The sequence below is a fragment of the Thermobia domestica genome, chromosome 3 (assembly GCF_964235325.1).
Source record: "Thermobia domestica chromosome 3, izTheDome1.hap1.1, whole genome shotgun sequence".
Classification (NCBI taxonomy): domain Eukaryota; kingdom Metazoa; phylum Arthropoda; class Insecta; order Zygentoma; family Lepismatidae; genus Thermobia; species Thermobia domestica.
In genome coordinates, this window is record NC_137456.1 from 235,916,704 (window position 1) to 235,934,995 (window position 18,292).

General features: G+C 35.9%; 1 protein-coding gene across 2 annotated transcripts in view; it reads left to right on the top strand.

Moving 5' to 3' along the window:
• LOC145680980 (mitochondrial glutamate carrier 1-like) overlaps positions 1 to 18,292 on the top strand; it is a 176,129-nt gene that overhangs the window by 119,114 nt on the left and 38,723 nt on the right. The window lies entirely within an intron of this gene.

Sequence of the window (18,292 nt, forward strand, 5' to 3'; positions counted from 1 at the left end):
CATTACTCATCATCACCGTCTTCTTTAGCCTAACCGGCATAACCGCGGGACGTAAAACTCAAAGATTTCATTTCATTTTCAAAATCTTGCCTTGTACCCCTAATTTCTATTCGCGTTTAAGTCATTATCTTCACAATATGTCAATTCTCTATTTGATCAATAGGCTGCTGCTGTTCGTATCAATTTAGGTTACGTGGTGCAGAGTCTTCTACACAGACCGAGCGGTATTTTGTTAATTGTGAGGGTAATCATTCTGCTTGGTCTAGGGACTGTTTAGCCTTCCTACGAGAGAGACTTATCCGAGAGCTTATGATTGTTTAAATAACTGCACCTGGTTTGAAATTGAGAGTGAAATCTGTTTTGAGTAAGTTTCAGTGTGATTTTCACACTTTCAGGTACACCATAAACAATCTTGTTCATTTTGAAAATCGTATTCAAAAAGGTGAACTGAACCTGATGTGAAATTTGGAGTGAAATCTGTTTTGAGCAAATTTCAGTGTGAATTTCACTCTTTCAGGTGCACCACAAGCAATCTTGTTCATTTTGAAAATCGTATTTAAAAAGTTTCTTCAATAAACATTATTTTAGGGTGCATGTGAGTTCTAGTTTGTCAGAGCGATTTCCGCAAAAATTCGATTTCCCCTCTAGGCACTGTTCTTAGTGTTACACAGCTTACTATCGCTGACATCATTATTTGTTGCAAGATTCAGGCTTTTGCCTGTGGTCTGCGTTGACGTTCTTGTCATGTATTACCGGTCTCCTGATATTTTTTAGGCTTGACTCGAGAGTTCAAGTGACATTAAGTCATCTTATTAGTTGGTCTAATGAGACAAAGATAACTCAGTGTGTACACTTTTGCTGCCAACGAACTTTTCTTCATCCTGGCATGTATCTCGGCAGCAGTTATGTCTTGTTTGTTGATACAGTCCGATTTCTTGTTCTGACCTTTGTTCGCCGCTTAACGTAGACACCTTACAATCGTAATTTTAAGTATTCTTGTCCCGAGCTATGAGCTGATCGTTTTTAGTTCAACGTTCCACGGTTATTCATTAACCTACAGGATATAACCATGGGATCTTAAGCTATTTTACTTATTTATTTAATTTCATATAACTCAGGAAAGTTGAGGAAAAGCTTTCCCTCATTTAAGTGGGGTTATGTTTTCTTGAGAATTGGTGCTGACTACAGTTAAATTGTTACTTTTGGAAATTGAAGCGTGTTTTCGCTTTTTAGACTTCCAAACTATGTTATGCATAAATGCCGGAAGTCTTATAGAACGGCTTTGTCCGTCCGTCTGTCTGTCGACAGGTATCAAAGCGAAAAGGGTAAGGGACATCGAGATGCGTTTTTTTTTTTTCAATTGATTCAGCATCCCAAGAATAGATTCCATCTCCTTCGTTAACTATTCAAATTAGAAATGATTCAAATTAGTCATTTCCGTTTTGAGTGTTTATCGCCGTAGAATTAAAAAGGGAGCAGATAGCGAGAAATGTCTTTTTGCAAACGATTCAGCGTCTCAAGACAACGTACAATGATTATCCTGAACATTCTAACAAAACCTGAGGTGGTTCAAATTCAATATTATTTCCTGTTTCAATACTAATTTCAACAGAGCAAGAATGGTAAGACGTATGGAGATGTGTTTTTCTGTAAGCAATTCATTGTACCAAGAATACGACCAATCTTCTTCATTAACCCTCTATTTAAATTGGAAGTGGTTCAAATTAAGCGTTTCCGTTTTCAACATTTACCATCATAGAACAAAAATGGTGATAGCGGCAAGTGGGTTTTCTGGAATCGATACATTGTCTCAAAACAGGATATCGTCACAACCGACAACACTACGAAAATTGGAAGTGGTTAAAATTTACTACTACTTCCGGTTTCAGTGCTGATTTTCATAGACCAAAACATTCATAGATATCGAGATAGTTTTTTTTTTTTTTTTTTTTTCAGTTGATTCATCGTCCCAAGAATAGGTTCCATCTCCTCCGTTAACCCTGTATTCAAACCGAAAGTAGTTAAAATTTACTACTAGTTTCGGTTTCAAAACTGATTTTTCATAGAGCAAAAACGCTAAGAGATATCGAGACGCAGTCTCTTGCAACTGATTCAGTGTCCCAAGAATAGGTCCCACCTTATCCGTTATTCCTATGTTCGAACTGGATGTGGTTGAGATTAACCTTTTCCATATCAACATGTGTCACTAGAGAACAAAAATAGTATAGCGACAAGCAGTTTTCTGCAAACGATTGAGGATCTCGAGAGAATATACCATCACAACTCGCAACACTACCAATACCGAATGTGGTTGAAATTTACCACTACTTCCGGTTTTAATGCTGATTTTCGTAGAGAAAAAAGGTAAGGGATACCGAGATGCGTTATTTTGCGATAGATTCAATTTCCCCAAGAGTAGGTTCTGTCTTCTCCCTTAATGATCTATTCAATTCGGAAGTGGTTTAGATTAACTATGTCCGGTTTCAACCTTTATCGCCGTAAAACAAAATCAGTAAGGCATAGCGAGCAATGGCTTTTTGATACGGATTCAGGTCCGAGGAACAGGTTCTATATTTGATCTTATAAATTTATTGCAACTGTAGTTATGGACGCACTACTTCAAAATTGAGTATTGAATTCCCATAGTTTGAAAACCCTACTGTATAAATAAATAAATAAACTGTCCGAAGAGTAGGATTATCTCATATCTTCCCCCTTATCTATCTATTAAAACCGGAACTTGAAAATCTTTTACTTCTGTTTTGGAATATTGGATCCCGTATTGTTCCGAAATTACCATAGTTTCACAGTATGAAATGAGACTTTTTAAAATAATAATAATAATAATAGAATGTTGTAAGGATGTTTAGTAGTTAAAGTACTTCATTTTTATGCTCAAATCACCGTAAGAATGTAGCAGGTGGCAAGTAGAATCAAATTCTACAGTTTGACTGAGTTAGACGTTTTATAATCATACACGTTGAACGTTCGCGACGTAGTAGCCGCATATTGATCAGCTGTTCGGAAATTGATTTTAAAGTTAAGAAGTATAGGGGTGTCATGTGGAAAGTTTATTTATTTATTTACTGTGTAATTTGATTAGAATAAGTACAAAGGTTGTTCAGTCTACATTTGGCCAATGTCGACTTACCTAAAAATTTAGAAGAATCCATGGCGCCAGGTCCGTAAGTGCTCGATGTGTTTCCCTTGGTTCCTAACATTAGCCCAACAGCGTAATTTCCACTGTAATAGGCTTCTCTGAAGAACTGGGAGGGGAATTTTGTCCCAATCCCTTTGCATAGCTTTCCAAAGTCCTTCCACAGTTGTCACACGCCGTTTTCCCAAAGCCCGCTTTAGCAATCCAAATCCACAATAGTCCATAGGACTTGCATCTGGAGATTTAACAGGTACCTCATTGAAAGGTATTACCTGTATACCACTTGCCTCCTCCATCTCCCTGTAGAATGCGAGGGACGATCGTGAGGTATGTGATGAGGCCTTGTCCATGTGAATGCGCACCAGATTGGTGTCATTTCCGTACATTGTTGGAATCTCATGCTCGTAGATCGGCCGCATGATCTGCTCCTGAAAATACTGCGAATTTATTTTGCAGTTCTTCGCCACCCTACGAATCTTCAGTTTATCTCGGTAACAGTAGCCAGTAACGAGCATGAACCCTTTTGGGAAGGATTCTTTACAGACACGGACCCACCTTCTGAAGTTCTTGGTGCCTTTCTCTCGGTACATAATGGCTCTCGGTTTGCCGCAGTCGGAAAGGTAAATCCATGCTTCATCGAGCGTTACGACGTACATCCACCTTTGTTTTGCCAGATGCCGTTCGTACAGCTTCCGGGCGTTACACTTTCATTCCTTTTGGTGGGCATCCGTGAGAAGATGGCCGCGAGCTTTCATGACTATTTCCAGCTTGAGTTGATGATGTAACGTCCGGCTCACAGTCCTCAAAGACACGTCAAGACGATTAGCCATACACCTTTGTGTTGGCGGATTTTCTTGCATTGCCATTTTGCGAAGTTTCCTCTGCATGGTGGAGGTGGCCTTGGTGCATTCCCGCTTCTTAGGCAACTTCGTTGGTGATCCAAATGGTGGAGCTTCGTTGCCCTTGTACTTTTTAATAATATTTTTTATTCCACTTAAACTGATGTTGCAACCATTCTTCTTGCACTGTTTTCTAATGACAGAAACACTGAAGTGGGCGTTATAAAGAGCCGCAACATAGCCTTCCCAAAACCGGCTTAGTTTGGGCGGCATTTTGGTCACAGAGCGAAAACCCACACACTTGGAAACAAATTTAACACAACACTCACAACAATGGTTCTGTTTTGTGCGTTATTTTCGTCCGCGCAGAAAAACAATTCCGTTCCCAGGAGGCCACTGCACAACACTGCAGGACGCCACGAGCCAGGTTGGGTGGGTCCATTCTGCCCGGGAAGGGGAAGGAACTAAATTGGCCAAACGTAGGCTGAACAACCTCTGTACAATCTTGTTCGACCCGAAAATATTTGCTATGCATTTGATCAGATGGAGCACGTAATTGAGTGAAAACTAGTAGATTTTAACTCCTTCCTCCAAGTACCGGTAACTGTAAGATTTAACACTAACATTGAAATAGCTCACTGTCCATAATTAGATTTCATACAGTACACCACACAACTGCTAACTTAAAATGGTTTCATTCTGTTATTTGAACATGCGTACTAACGGAAATGCATAATTTGATCCACAGTCTTCAAATATTTATACCCGCACAACTGGTGAACATTTGACCTCACATTCTAGAGACATGCGTGCCTCCTCGAATGTTGAATGCTCAAGTAGTATTCCATTGGTCACACAGCAACTGTTTTAATTTTCATTTCGTAGCGTCGCGGTTCAATTCTGTTCTTCCTCACAAACATGACATCGAAACACCCAAAAAGTTGAAATTATGCCAACATCCCTGAAAAAGTTAATTTATCTTTTTTTAATTAAGTCACCTATTGTAGCTTCTGTCAGGGACAGATTGTTAGATTGAGGAAGGTAGGTAAAGCTATAGAAAGGAATTCCTATTTAGAGGTATAATGTCGCTATAATATCACTGTTATTACTTTTAAAATGAAATCAATGTAGATTTTTTTTTAAATACCAGATTATAAATGTTGACAGAAATGTAATTTATTGCATTTAGGTTTTTTTCTTTTTGTTTTTGTTTTAAATAATTGATTGCTTGATTATAATATATAGTACAAACGTCAGCACCGAAGCTGCTTGTCCCCGCCATGAAAACTCCAATCGGCAACACATCCATCTCATAAAAGAACTCCCAAAATAAAAATAGCGATCAAAAACGACACTTCTAAACAGTGTAAATGGCGTATAATCTCAGTAAAATAATAATAACAACAACAACAAAAAAAAATCTATGAAAATTAATGCAGAGGTCATGAAAAAGCTTAAATAATAACAAAATGAAAAAATCTATAACGACGGGAATAACTCAAGTAGGAACAGTAATAAAATAATGCATCTAAAAGCTAAAAGCAGAATTCTCAGAGAACATTAACTATTTCAATCGCACAAATAAAGGCGAGAATACAGACACTAAATACAGAGTTAATAAATACACTGAGGCCTCCGTATTCCGGACGTTTTACAAGAGTGTGATGAACACTCAACGGAGCCTTGCAGTCTTCATAATACGAGCACTTGATGTCGCGTATTATATAGTTATGCATGACAAAAGTGTGTCTGATGTGTAGGAGTGCTAAGTTTTGAAAATCAGTGAGGGTGATCTAATTTAGAGTTCACAACCGACGGATCTTGGGAAAATACCACCTAAGCTTAGCAGGATCTCTGGGAGTCTTCCCCTGAAAACTTTGAAAAGTAGCCCTTTTGAAAATTTAGTTATAGATACTCTTGTTTTTTTTTTTTTTTTTTTTTTTTTTAAGGTGGAAATTACGTATTCTTAAATGAGAGAATGGCGGAGTAATCAGGCAGGTTTTAAGGTTTTAACTCCGATCGTAGTTTTCGTCACTGTATTTTAAACGCCAACATTTGTAGTATAAGAAGCGTGACAAAGTTCAGTTTCAATACGCTTGCCAGTGAGAGCGCAACCGCTCAAACTGAGATTGACTACTTAAGATATAACATTTTCAAACTTAGATAATCTGCATAGGATGAAACCCTTACCAGGGACGGGTTAGAGCGAGCAATGCCTACTCTAAATTATTTTTAACCTCTAAAATAAAAGTTTGTAGAGAATTTTTAAATTAGTTTAAAACTAGTATAAAATCTTTGCAATTTTAGGTAGTAGCACGTTAAATTTAGTTAGTTCGTATTACTAATTTCTGCGTAAAATAATATTTTTTTTTGGCACTGAGTACTCACAACATCTCTCATAGTACACAAAAGGTAGGTAATTTAATTGAATTGTATACTATTTGTATGCCAGTGATAAATCTTCGTAGCCTTGAACGTCTACGTAATATTTGTTTATAAAGCAGGTGCGTTAAAATCTGTACGAGTACGAGTTCAGGAAGTTAGATGGGAGGGAAATGGAACCGGAAATTTTACGTTCCCTTACGGGGAAGGAAATAAAAATCTCCAAGTAGCAACAGGGTTCTTCGTTCACAAACGAATAATATCAGCAATTAAGCGGGTTGACTTTGTTAATGATAAACCTCCTTTTATTACTCTTAAGGTTCGGTGGTATAATATTATTGTTTTAAATGTACATGCCCAACAGAAGATAAGGATGACGATATAAAATACAGTTTTTACGAAGAATTAGAACGGGTATTTGACCAATTCGCGCGATATCATATGAAAATTCTATTAAGAGATTTCAATGAGAAGGCAGGACGAGAGAATATTTTCAAATCGATTATAGGAAATAAATGTCTGCGTAAGGAAAGTAATGACAATGGCGTTAGACTCGTGAACTGCGCAATATACAAAAACATACTTTATCGTGAAGAGTAAGAAATGTCCACATCTCGACGTTCATAAATATATTTGGACCTCGCTAAATGGAAAAAACACATAATCAAATAAATCACGTTTTAGTAGACAGAAGAAGACAATCTGGTATAACTGATGTTCGGTCGTTTAGGGTAGCTAACTGTGACACTGATCACTAGCTGGTAGTAGCAATAATAAGAAAGAGATCCGGCCGCGATGGCTCAGTGATATAGCGTTCACCTCTGATGCGTGGGGTCACTAGAGAGATTATGTAACTGAGGCGCACGGAAATATGTAGAAACGAACCATGGTTCGACCAGGAATGCGCTAAACTAGTAGAGAAGAGAAAACAGACAAAATTGCGTTGGCTATAAAATCCGAACGAAATAACTACACAAAATTTTGTTGACATCAGGCGGGGAACTTCCAAAACTTTTAGAGCAAGGATTTTTTTTTTTTTTTAAGGCTAAAATTAATGTACTTGAAAATAACAGTAAAAACGAAAACATTCAGGACATGTATAAGGACATCAACAAATTTAAGGAAGGTTATGAACCTCGCGCTTACATATTAAAGAAAGCCAACAAAAGAATTCTCACTGATACAGATAGCATCTTGAAAAGATGGAAAGATTTCTTTGACGATTTGCTTAATACGCAACCAAAAAATAATGTTCGTGGAGAAAAAGAAGTGTACACAATAGAATCGTGTATTCCAGAGCGCAACCGAACAGAAGTAGAAATCACTGTAAAGAAATAAAGAAACACAAATCTACGAGTGTAGATGAAATTCGGCTGAGTTAATTTCAGCTGGAGGGGAAAAAGTATGGAACAAGATACGCAAACTCATTCTCCTTATCTGAAACAAGGAAGAATTGCCACAAGAATGGAAGGAATCAGTCATTGTTCCAGTTCATAAGAAAGACGACAAAACCTATTGTAATAATTATTATCGAGGCATTTCTCTTCTTTCAACATCCTGTAAAATCCTCTCAAACATTCTATCAGAAGATTGACCGCATACGCAAATGAAATTATTGGAGATTATCAGTGCGGATTTAGGCGAAATTGATCAACTATCAACCAAATATTTACCATTCGACAAATACTCCAAAAGAAATGGTAACACAATACCCCGGTACATCAATTATTTATTGATTTTAGGAAGGCTTGCTGCTCGGTTAGGAGGAAAACATTGTGCAATATTCTTACAGAATTTGGAATACCGGAAAAGCTAGTTAGATTAATTAAGATATGTTTAAAGTAAAGTAGGAAAATTCTTGTCTACAAGCTTTCATGTCGAGAATGACCTGAAAGAGGAAGATGCGTTTTCGCCATTATTATTCAACTTTATTTTGGAGTACGCTATAAGGAAAACCAAAGACATCAACCAGGACCTAGAGCTGAATGATATTCGCCAGGTTATAGCGTATCCCGATGATGCAAATATAATAGGAGATGATAGGAAAACAATAAAAAGCAACGCAGAGTCTTATTAAACGTTTGTAGGGACATGGGTTTGGAAGTAAATACAATGAAAACTAAATACATGGAAGTTCGTAGAGATTGTTATTAAAAGCTTGCAGGGACATGGGTTTGGAAGTAAATACAATGAAAACTAAATACATGGAAGTTCGTCGAGATTGTAATACTGCAAATTATGGATGCTTTAAAATTATCAAATAATACTTTCGACAAAGAGGGTACTTTCAAATACCTAGGATCAATATTAATAGATCAAAACCATATTCACGAAGAAATGAAATATGATTAAAAGCAGAAAATTCGTGTTATTATTCAGTTGAAAATCTTTTGTCGTCGCGAATTCTGTCGAGAAATTTGAAGCTTGAAATATATAAAACGGTGATCATACCTGTTGTCTTGTATGGTTGCAAAACATGGTCGCTTACTCCGAGAAAAGAACGTAGACTGAAAGTATTTGAGAGCAAGATTCTGAGACGAATATTCGGGCTCAAGAGGAACGGGAATGGCGAGCAAAAGAAAAAAAACTTCATATCGAGGAACTGCATAATTTGTACCGATTACCAAATATTGTTAGGATCATCAAGTCTAGGAGGCTCAGGTGGGCAGTCATGTAGCTACGATGGAAAAAAGGAACGCTTTTAAAGTTTTAACTGGAAATCCAATCGGAAAATGACCATTAGAAAGACGTAGGCGCAGATGGGAGGACAATATTAAGGTGATCTCGTAGAAATAGGAATACGAAGTAGAAATGGATCCAGTTGGCTAAGGACAGAAGTCAGTGAAGAGCTAATGTGTTTTATAAAAGGTGCTATAACTATTACAGATGCCGTAAATAATGAGTAAATAAACAGTTTCATGCTTTTCTTTGATACCTTTTGTCACTGCCCCCCTCACTATATGTTTCATCCTTTCATCCCTACTCCCGCAAGAGATCAGGCTGGCTACATGCCTATTAGAATAGAACGCAAAGAAATCGAGTATTGGGTCTACTGTAAACAAACGTGAACCTATATTAGAAGCAGATACAGATAAGAAGATACTTTAGTTACAGATTTAATGCATATGTTGGATACAATTGCCAGTGTTATTCCAGTCTCTAGGAAATATATAAAATGAAACGGGTAGAGTGACATTCAAAAGTGGATTTCCATTGGTATTTCCTCAATAGATTGATATATTAAACTATTGATACCATTCTCAAATTAATTTCCGTTTCTTAAGTAGAAAACTACATTGAGAGTTCCGTTCGAAAGTTGTGATTTGTAATCGAATTTTAAAAAGAAATACATGTATTGTAAGCAATAGAAATAACTAACTTTCTGCATTCCAGATTTTGTTAATTATTTGAATGGTTTCAAATGTTGGAACTGCTGGAAAAATGGTAGTTTCAGCAATTGAAATAATTGCGAAGATTTTTTAAATATTATTTCTATTGGGTACATCAGATGTAAATTGTTTTTGAATGTAATTGTAAGAACGGCGCCAAAGTCAATTTAAAATATATTGAAGAGTGATTAAAATATGTTGAAATGTGTTTTAAAATTGTGTTGACAGATTCGTAAAAACATAATTAAGTTTGAATGTATTTTTAAAAATGGGATAGGGAACCGATAATATAGAAAACGTTCGAATTCTGTAAACTATATAGTGAGCAACATATTCGTGTATTTTCTAGTGTATAATTTGCTGTTACTCATACATCATTTTGCTAATTACTACCTCATTCACTTGCAGTTATATTTTAGTTCATTTTATTAACCGTCAAGTTTTCATTAAAAAAATTCTAAGTTGGCGATATATACACTTTCAGTTGGATCAAACTTTCTAATAATGCATTCATTATGTGATTTGGGCACACGATACAACGTGCAGAGTGAATATTTTGTACTGATTCTGACACTTCTTTCCGTGAACAGCGTAGGTTGATGTTCCAAGATAATAATGATTACTTCCTTGAAAGTGCCACGAAATTTGAACACATGCCGCTTTGAATTAGTTGCGAGGCCAGTAGGCTGTGAAAACAAGATTTAAGAATCAGTAGTTAAGATTTTTTTAAAGTTATTCAGAAGAATAAGCTTATGACAAATTATTTAAATAGAAGATAATTTATAAGTAAAGAAAAGATTGTAGAAGTCATGAAAAGAAAATTACAATAAAAAAGATAAGAGTATTTAAAAAATATCGTATGTAGAATACGACTTAGATCAGAAAAGGTCGTGCAATTGATATACATTTGCATTTACCATTCGTTGAGTTACAGGTAATAAGAAGCATCTCGATGTCCTATACCAGGCTAGTTTCCATTTGCAGAAGGAACAGTTGGTATAATCGCAAAACCCGACAAGATGAACTAGTATTATAAATCCGTGGTAGCTTAGCTTTGAAGGCATCATCTGTCGTGAAGGCTTAAATTATTCCTATGTGGATAGTGATGAATTTCTCGCACAATTAGAGTGCTGAGCCTGTAACGACAGACCTTCTTGAGTTTTGGTGGTTGAAGCTCTATCCTTTACAGCTGTGGTGGCCAACAGATATTTCAGGAATTTCACTTTAGTGTGAAAGCTCAAAGTTCTCGTCTCAAAGCATAGTTCTGTGTATTCGCAAAGAGAATTATTAGATTTTTGCGAATCCTTTTCGAGATCTTGCCAAATATAGAAAAATTGTAGAGAATATATGTTGGCTGTAGCTCGCCTTAATCATCATACAGTATTCGACATAGACAATGTTACAAAAAGTTTAAGTCCAAATTACTAATAAACTCTTGCGTCGTGTGTTTATGCATTCAGAAACACACGTCTCGATCGAGTAAGTGCTCCTGGTATTCAATTCAACCCACCCTTCTCCTCCTCTCCTTGTCTAAAGCAGTCTTTGTGACGTAATATACTCTTTTCATTCAGATGAAAAACAGGAACCATATTTACAAGCTTTATAGCTCTAAAACCGTCTCTTTCATTCGTTTGTTCTGAAACGCCTTTTTAGAGCCTGAATAAAAAAATGTCAGAAAATGTTCCCATAGCTTCATAAACGCCTTTATTTGCATTCTTTCCCTTCTTCAAAGACTGCATATCACATCAAGATAGGAAGATGCTCCTTGTGAAATCTATGGAAATTGTCAATCATGGCAGTGGATTTTGTGCTTTCCAGAGTCTGTAATGCGGGCGCAGAGCTCTAAAAACTACTGACAAAAATTAGTATTATTCAATGATTAAGTTCATTTTCGTTCCCAGTGATTGCAAGCAGATGTTCCAGGGGCAGTTGAATATTGTAAGCTAATGAAAAGCATGTATTAACTTCTCATATTAGAAAATAATTTCTATTTGAACTAGCTGCGACTACATTTATTTCAAAATTGAACTTCTGACATGCACACTATAAGTGTAGCTAAAAGGAAAGAACAACAAGAACTGTCGGTATTCGAACTTAGGACCAGTCACGTCGGAGTCCCTTACACTAAGCATTAATCTAATACATAATAAAGTAAACAGGGTATTTTTTAAAGTTACAAGTTCGCATCCAAGTGACACTCTTATGCTCATTTCCATTGCTTTTTTTAATAAATAAAAACAAAACTTTTCTTTCAAAAGTCTAACATGTTTACGACGATTTGTTTCGTTTTCCACTAGTTTCGAAAAGGTGATTTATGTCTGAATATGTCTCCTTTGTCAGACGGGTCTATCATATTTAACTCAATTAAGGTAGTAGTAACAAACTTTTAATGCCTTAAAAAGTGTTCCTGAACAAGGAGAAGTTCATTATCCACACTGTAATTAAGTTACAAGAGGTCTACATTTAATGTCAACACCACACCCACCGAGTCAATTTCTAGAATATTCCATTCTATTAGTTTCTCGGCGTAGCTAAAAAGAAAAGTATATGAATGATTGCGTCGAGTTCTCCGTGGTTAAATTGATAAAGTCATGGTTCGATAGCTAATAGGCAATGTGCTATTTTAACTCGATAGGTTTGTTGCAAAAACAGCGTCATTTTAGATTTTTTTTCGGAGGAGGAGGGGTTCTCCGCCGACATAAGAGTTTCACTTTTTATATCAGTATTTTACTGTACATTTGATCAAACAATATGTGTTATCAAACTCAAAGGAGGGTGAATTACACCCTCCTGTCCTGCCCAAGTGCCGCGCCAGAAACATTTGCTTGCAATTGCTGGGATTTTTTTTAAGGTGCCTTCCATTTCAACTCAGGCAAAATAATAATAATAATAATAATAAATAAATAAATAAAATTGTACCATCACCATCTCAGATATTGTTGAAACTTTTTTTTATAGCAACTAGACATGTTTTTAAGAGACCCTTTTTTTTTTTTTTTTTTGTTTTGTCGGAAAAAATTTTCCCGCCAAGTAATGGGACATCAAACACGGGGAGTACAATTTATGAATTGTAGAAGACATGAAAATTGGTCAACTTCGGAGCCCCACCATTCAGCTATGGAGACAGGTAGAGTTATAATTCTTGTTGTGGTATGTACATAGGTATATAAATAAACTATATTTTATTATAGTTTGGTTTGCGCATGAGCATCTTTTTGTAGATAAATTAACAAATGAACGTCAGTTTATCTGAAAATTCGAAGTTTGCGAATTTTTTCGAGCACTTCCGGTTCGAATTTTAAAATTCTGTTTTTACGGGTGGTAAGACCTAGTTACCCGCTTTCCGAGAAAAAAAAATGTATCGCTTCTATGTGTAGCCGTTTTGTCGCAAAAAAAATCGAGAAATTGCAAAATTTTCAAAAATCGCCATTTTCTCGAAAACACTATCTTTTAAAATTCTGAAATGTTGTCAGATGGTTCAATCTTACATGAATAATAAACACACCAAAAACCATTCTCGACCAATGCTTCATGAATTAGCTACAGCCTTTTAAAGTTAGCGAAGTTTCGTTAACTTTGATGTCACAGTTAGCAACACTGGGAACAATAAAAGTGCAATGATTTGATGATGTTTGTGATTCGCATTCATTAAATGAAGAATAAAAGGTTTTCTTGAATGGTTTTTATTATTTTGATCAAAAAGGCTTTCTGAAATAGTAAAATGATCTCATTCTTTACAAACCCGCCCCCCTCCCCCCTTCCAATACCGTCGCAAAGACCTTTGCATGGCTGGTTCACAAAGGATATATCCTTTGTCTGTGGGCCGGTTTCACTGCAAAAACACTGCTTTATCGGACCTGTCTGCATCTCGATCATCTGAAAGCGATTTTTAAAGTGGGATGCAGCACCATCACAAATCACTTGACACGGTTTGGGAAATTGTAGACACTTATTTTCACGTATTCGAACCTTTTTCCATAACCTATATTTTCGCTTTTCTTCGAGTATTTTTAGAATCTTGTCTATGGCTATGAGTACATGAGCCGAATCGTGTGTTTTGTCGTCCCTTATTACAACAAAACTGTCAGTTGTTTCATATTCCGGTGATAACTGAATTTCATTTTGCAGAATCATAGTCCAGTTTTCAACGAAGTCCACATGAAGTAAAATAGAATTTGTATCTTGAAATTTTATACGATGCTTTTCGGTAGGAATTAATTCTCTTTGGATTTTCTTGATGTATGAATTACAATTCTTACAGTTAAACCGGCAATGTACGATATGAAAACAGAAAGTGGCACAGTTTTTTTAACGAAATCATTCTTTTCCCATGTGGCATACGTAACGCTTTCATTTTCATCAGGATCAATAATTAAAGACTCCACACCTATTCCTTCCACTCCAGGACATTCACCACATCAGGCCCGCAACCAGCCACAGAGGTTTGGGGGTGGCATGAATGTGTTAGGGGGAGCAAATCATTAAAAATTCTCTTACAAATAGCTAAATTGTGTTTTTTGTATTAATAATAGCATTTTATGTTAAGATTTGGAGGGGTCCAGGCCCCCCTAGCCCCCGTCTGGTTGTGGGTCTGCACCACATTCCTGAAGAAGACAACTGTCATTTTCTACGGATCATACTACTAAAGGAAATAGGTCACTCATGACAGCTTCAATACAGGCTGCACCTTTGATTTGTTGCAACACAGTAGCAGCTAACTTAAAATATGCACAATACACACATACACTTCCCTCCCAGGTTGCGGACTGACCCACTTTAGTCGAATACAATAAAATTCCGAGTGACCCATTCTTATGCTGGGATTGTCCGTAAATTTTTTTGATGGAAGGCGTAAGAAAACGTCTTTATTTATTTATTTTTTTTTAACTTTTTGTTTTTTTTTCGATCACTGTAATGACATCGCACTTAATTGAGACTTTGTCTGGAACATTCCAAATCATCACTGAGGTAATAGTTCAGGCTTTTTACAGATCAGAATTTATTGGATGGCCATTTCAAGTAAACTTATAATTTGTGTGTTTCGTAATCGTAATTTCCAACTCAGCTTACTTCTGTTTAAGAACACACAGGAGTAGGGGAGGCTCATTTTACTATTGCAGAGAGCCTTTTTGATCAAAATAATAAAAACCTTTTATTCTTCATTTAATGAATGCGAATCACAAACATCATCAAATCATTGCACTTTTATTGTTCCCAGTGTTGCTAACTGTGACATCAAAGTTAACGAAACTTCGCTAACTTCAAAAGGCTGTAGCTAATTCATGAAGCATTGGTCGAGAATGGTATTTGGTGTGTTTATTATTCATGTAAGATTGAACCATCTGACAATATTTCAGAATTTTAAAAGATGGTGTTTTCGAGAAAATGGCGCCCAAAAATGGCGATTTTTGAAAATTTTGCAATTTCTCGATTATTATTATTATTATTATTATTATTTACGACAAAACGGCTGCACATAGAAGCGATACATTTTTTTTTCGGAAAGCGGGTAACTAGGTCTTACCAACCGTAAAAACAGAATTTTAAAATTCGAACCGGAAGTGCTTGAAAAAAATTCGCAAACTTCGAATTTTCAGATAAACTGACGTTCATTTGTTAATTTATCTACAAAAAGATGCGCATGCGCAAACCAAACTATAATAAAATGTAGTTTATTTATATACCTATGTACATACCACAACAAGAATTGTAACTACCTGTCTCCATAGCTGAATGGTGGGGCTCCGAAGTTGACCAATTTTCATGTCTTCTACAATTCATAAATTGTACTCTTCGTCTTTGATGTCCCATTACTTGGCGGGAAATTTTTTTTCGACAGAGCAAAAAAATATGGGTCTCTTAAAAACATGTCTAGTTGCTATTAAAAAAGTTTCAACAATATCTGAGATTGTGATGGTACATGCTCTACCTGAGTTGAAATGGAAGGCACCTTAAATGAAATTAATCATTGAATACCACTCATTTCTGTCAGTAGTTTTTAGGGCTCTGCGCCCTCATTACAGACTTTGGAAAGCATAAAACCTACTGCCGTGATAGACAATTTCCATAGATTTCACTAGGAGCATCTTCTTAGCTTCGTGTGATATGCTGGACCGTATTTATATATTGTGCGCCCCTGTGCTCTAAATAATTTTTCGTCCCCGCACAAAATTTGCCTCTCCTCCGAAAACGACCAATATTAGAGTTTAATTCATAGTTTTTGGAGTCGCTGAGATGAATAGTGACAATTTGAATCAAATTCAATGTCAAGGTTGTATTCCACTCCCCAGGGAGACCAGATTTCAAAAGTAATTGAAAACGACAGATATTAGTGTTGAATTGATAGATTTCGAGGTTACTGAGTTTAACGGTATCAGTTTTCAATGTTCAAGTTCATCCTCACTCCTTGAGGTAGGGTGGGAGAGAATGACTTTTTAAAAACAATCAGATAAGCTAGCTAATTAGTAACTACTGTAATTAGAGCGAATTAAATACATTAACATATTTTCTGGCGCTTGCGTGGGTCTCTGCGGATTGCTAGTTTCAAATATTAATTGATTGTGAATATTAAAAAAAAAAATGCCGCCCTGTACTCGAGCACAGAGTAGCACTTACCTAAATACGAGCCTGGTGATATGTAATCTTTGAAGAAGGGAAAGAATACAAATGAAGGCATTTATGAAGCTATGGGAACATTTTCTGACATTTTTTTATTCAGGCTCTAAAAAGGCATTTCAGAACAAACGAATGAAAGAGACTGTTTTAGAGCTATAAAGCTTGTAAACATGGTTCCTGTTTTTTCCGTCTGATGAAAAAAGTATATTACGTCACAAAGATTGCTTCAGACAAGGAGAGAAGGAGGAGGGTGGGTTGGATTGAATACCAGGAGCATTTAGTCAATCGAGACATGTGTTTCTGAACGTGTAAGCACACGACGCAAGTTTGGTAGTAATTTGGACTTGTACTTCTTGTAACATTTTCTATGCCGAGTACTGTACGAAATTTGTATCTCGTAACTCTCACAATTGAATATCATTTGAAAGTATGTAAATATCAATGCCGTTGAGGAGATTAATGAAAGAAGTAAATCACAAAAATTCTCCTCGACTTTGGCATTACCTTCTGCACGTACCGCATTTGCTGCAGTGGGAAAAAATTTTAACCTATAGTATTGACAATAAATAATGTGAGTTTGAAAGCAATTCATAGGTAGTATCAGAGAGGGGGGGGGGGAAGAGAAAAGCGTGACCTGTCCCAAGTTCTTAAATTATTTCAGTTTCTCACAGCAATGTAACTGATTTCTTTTTTAAAAAAAGAAATCGTTATTCGGACTGTAAATATGTCAAAAGATGTAAATATACCACATTCTCTTTATGATAGATCAATCTTAAATATAAAGGCGTCAAAAGTGTCAGAAAATAAGAGATTTACCTAAAAATTCTTCGATATGTTACATATTGCTGGAAAGTTCGCTTTTTTAGATAGGGAATAGGGTACGATTCAAGTAGTTGGGTTATTTACAGCAAGAATGATGGTGGACGAAATTACCTGCGGCATTGAGAAAAAATTCTTAGAAAATCTCATTATGTGTAATATGTTGTCTTTGTAGTATCTGTAGAGTAGCTTCGAAATTTGCATGATATTTTGTTAGTACTATAGGTTCACTTTAATTGTTTCTTCACTGTAGCAATCGTAAGTAGTCTGGAAATCGGGACAATGTCACGAGAAGAGATATTTTCTCAGATATCCCGTAAATTATTTTGTATTTAAGTTGTCTCAGGAACCCTGATGAAAGAAAAATTTAGATAATATTCCATGGCAGCAATCTACTACGATATTAAAGGGGTTTAATAATTGTTGATGAACATCCATACTTGTAAATATAAGATTTACTTGTAGTTTTGATTGTCCTTTATAATTTACTTGTAACTGTGGTTCGAATTGTAAAATTTTGAACGCATTTAAAAATGTGTGTTTTAACTTGTCCGTATAAGTTTTAGCGATTGCTTGTCATCATCCTCAATCCATATCAATTTTTTAAAAAAATACGTTGTTTTGTAGACTGAGGCCATCGTACGGTGTGTCCTGTACCAGAGTAGAAAAATTATTACTTTATTTAGTGTTAATAATATTTTTTCTATGGTACAAGAATCTTAACGGTAATTTAAATTCACACATCAACGTACTAAAAGTAAAAAATCATTAATAGATACGTACTGAGGATGACTGCAAGCAGTTGAAACGTATACGAACTAGTTAAACACAAGTGTTTATTAAGAATAATATAAAGAAATCTATGTGTAATGAAAATGAAACCAAACTTACACGGAACAACCAACTTGTGGCGTCAGTTGTTTGGAGGTGGTTGAAAAGAATTTATGAACCATCATTGAATCGCTCAAGGAAGATCACTATTGGCTGCTGACAACACGAAAAAGTTTAGCGATAGAACCATATCGATATCCCGATAGTCATAGGTACACATCGAAAGTCAAAATTTACAAATGTCACAAACTAAGTATTTC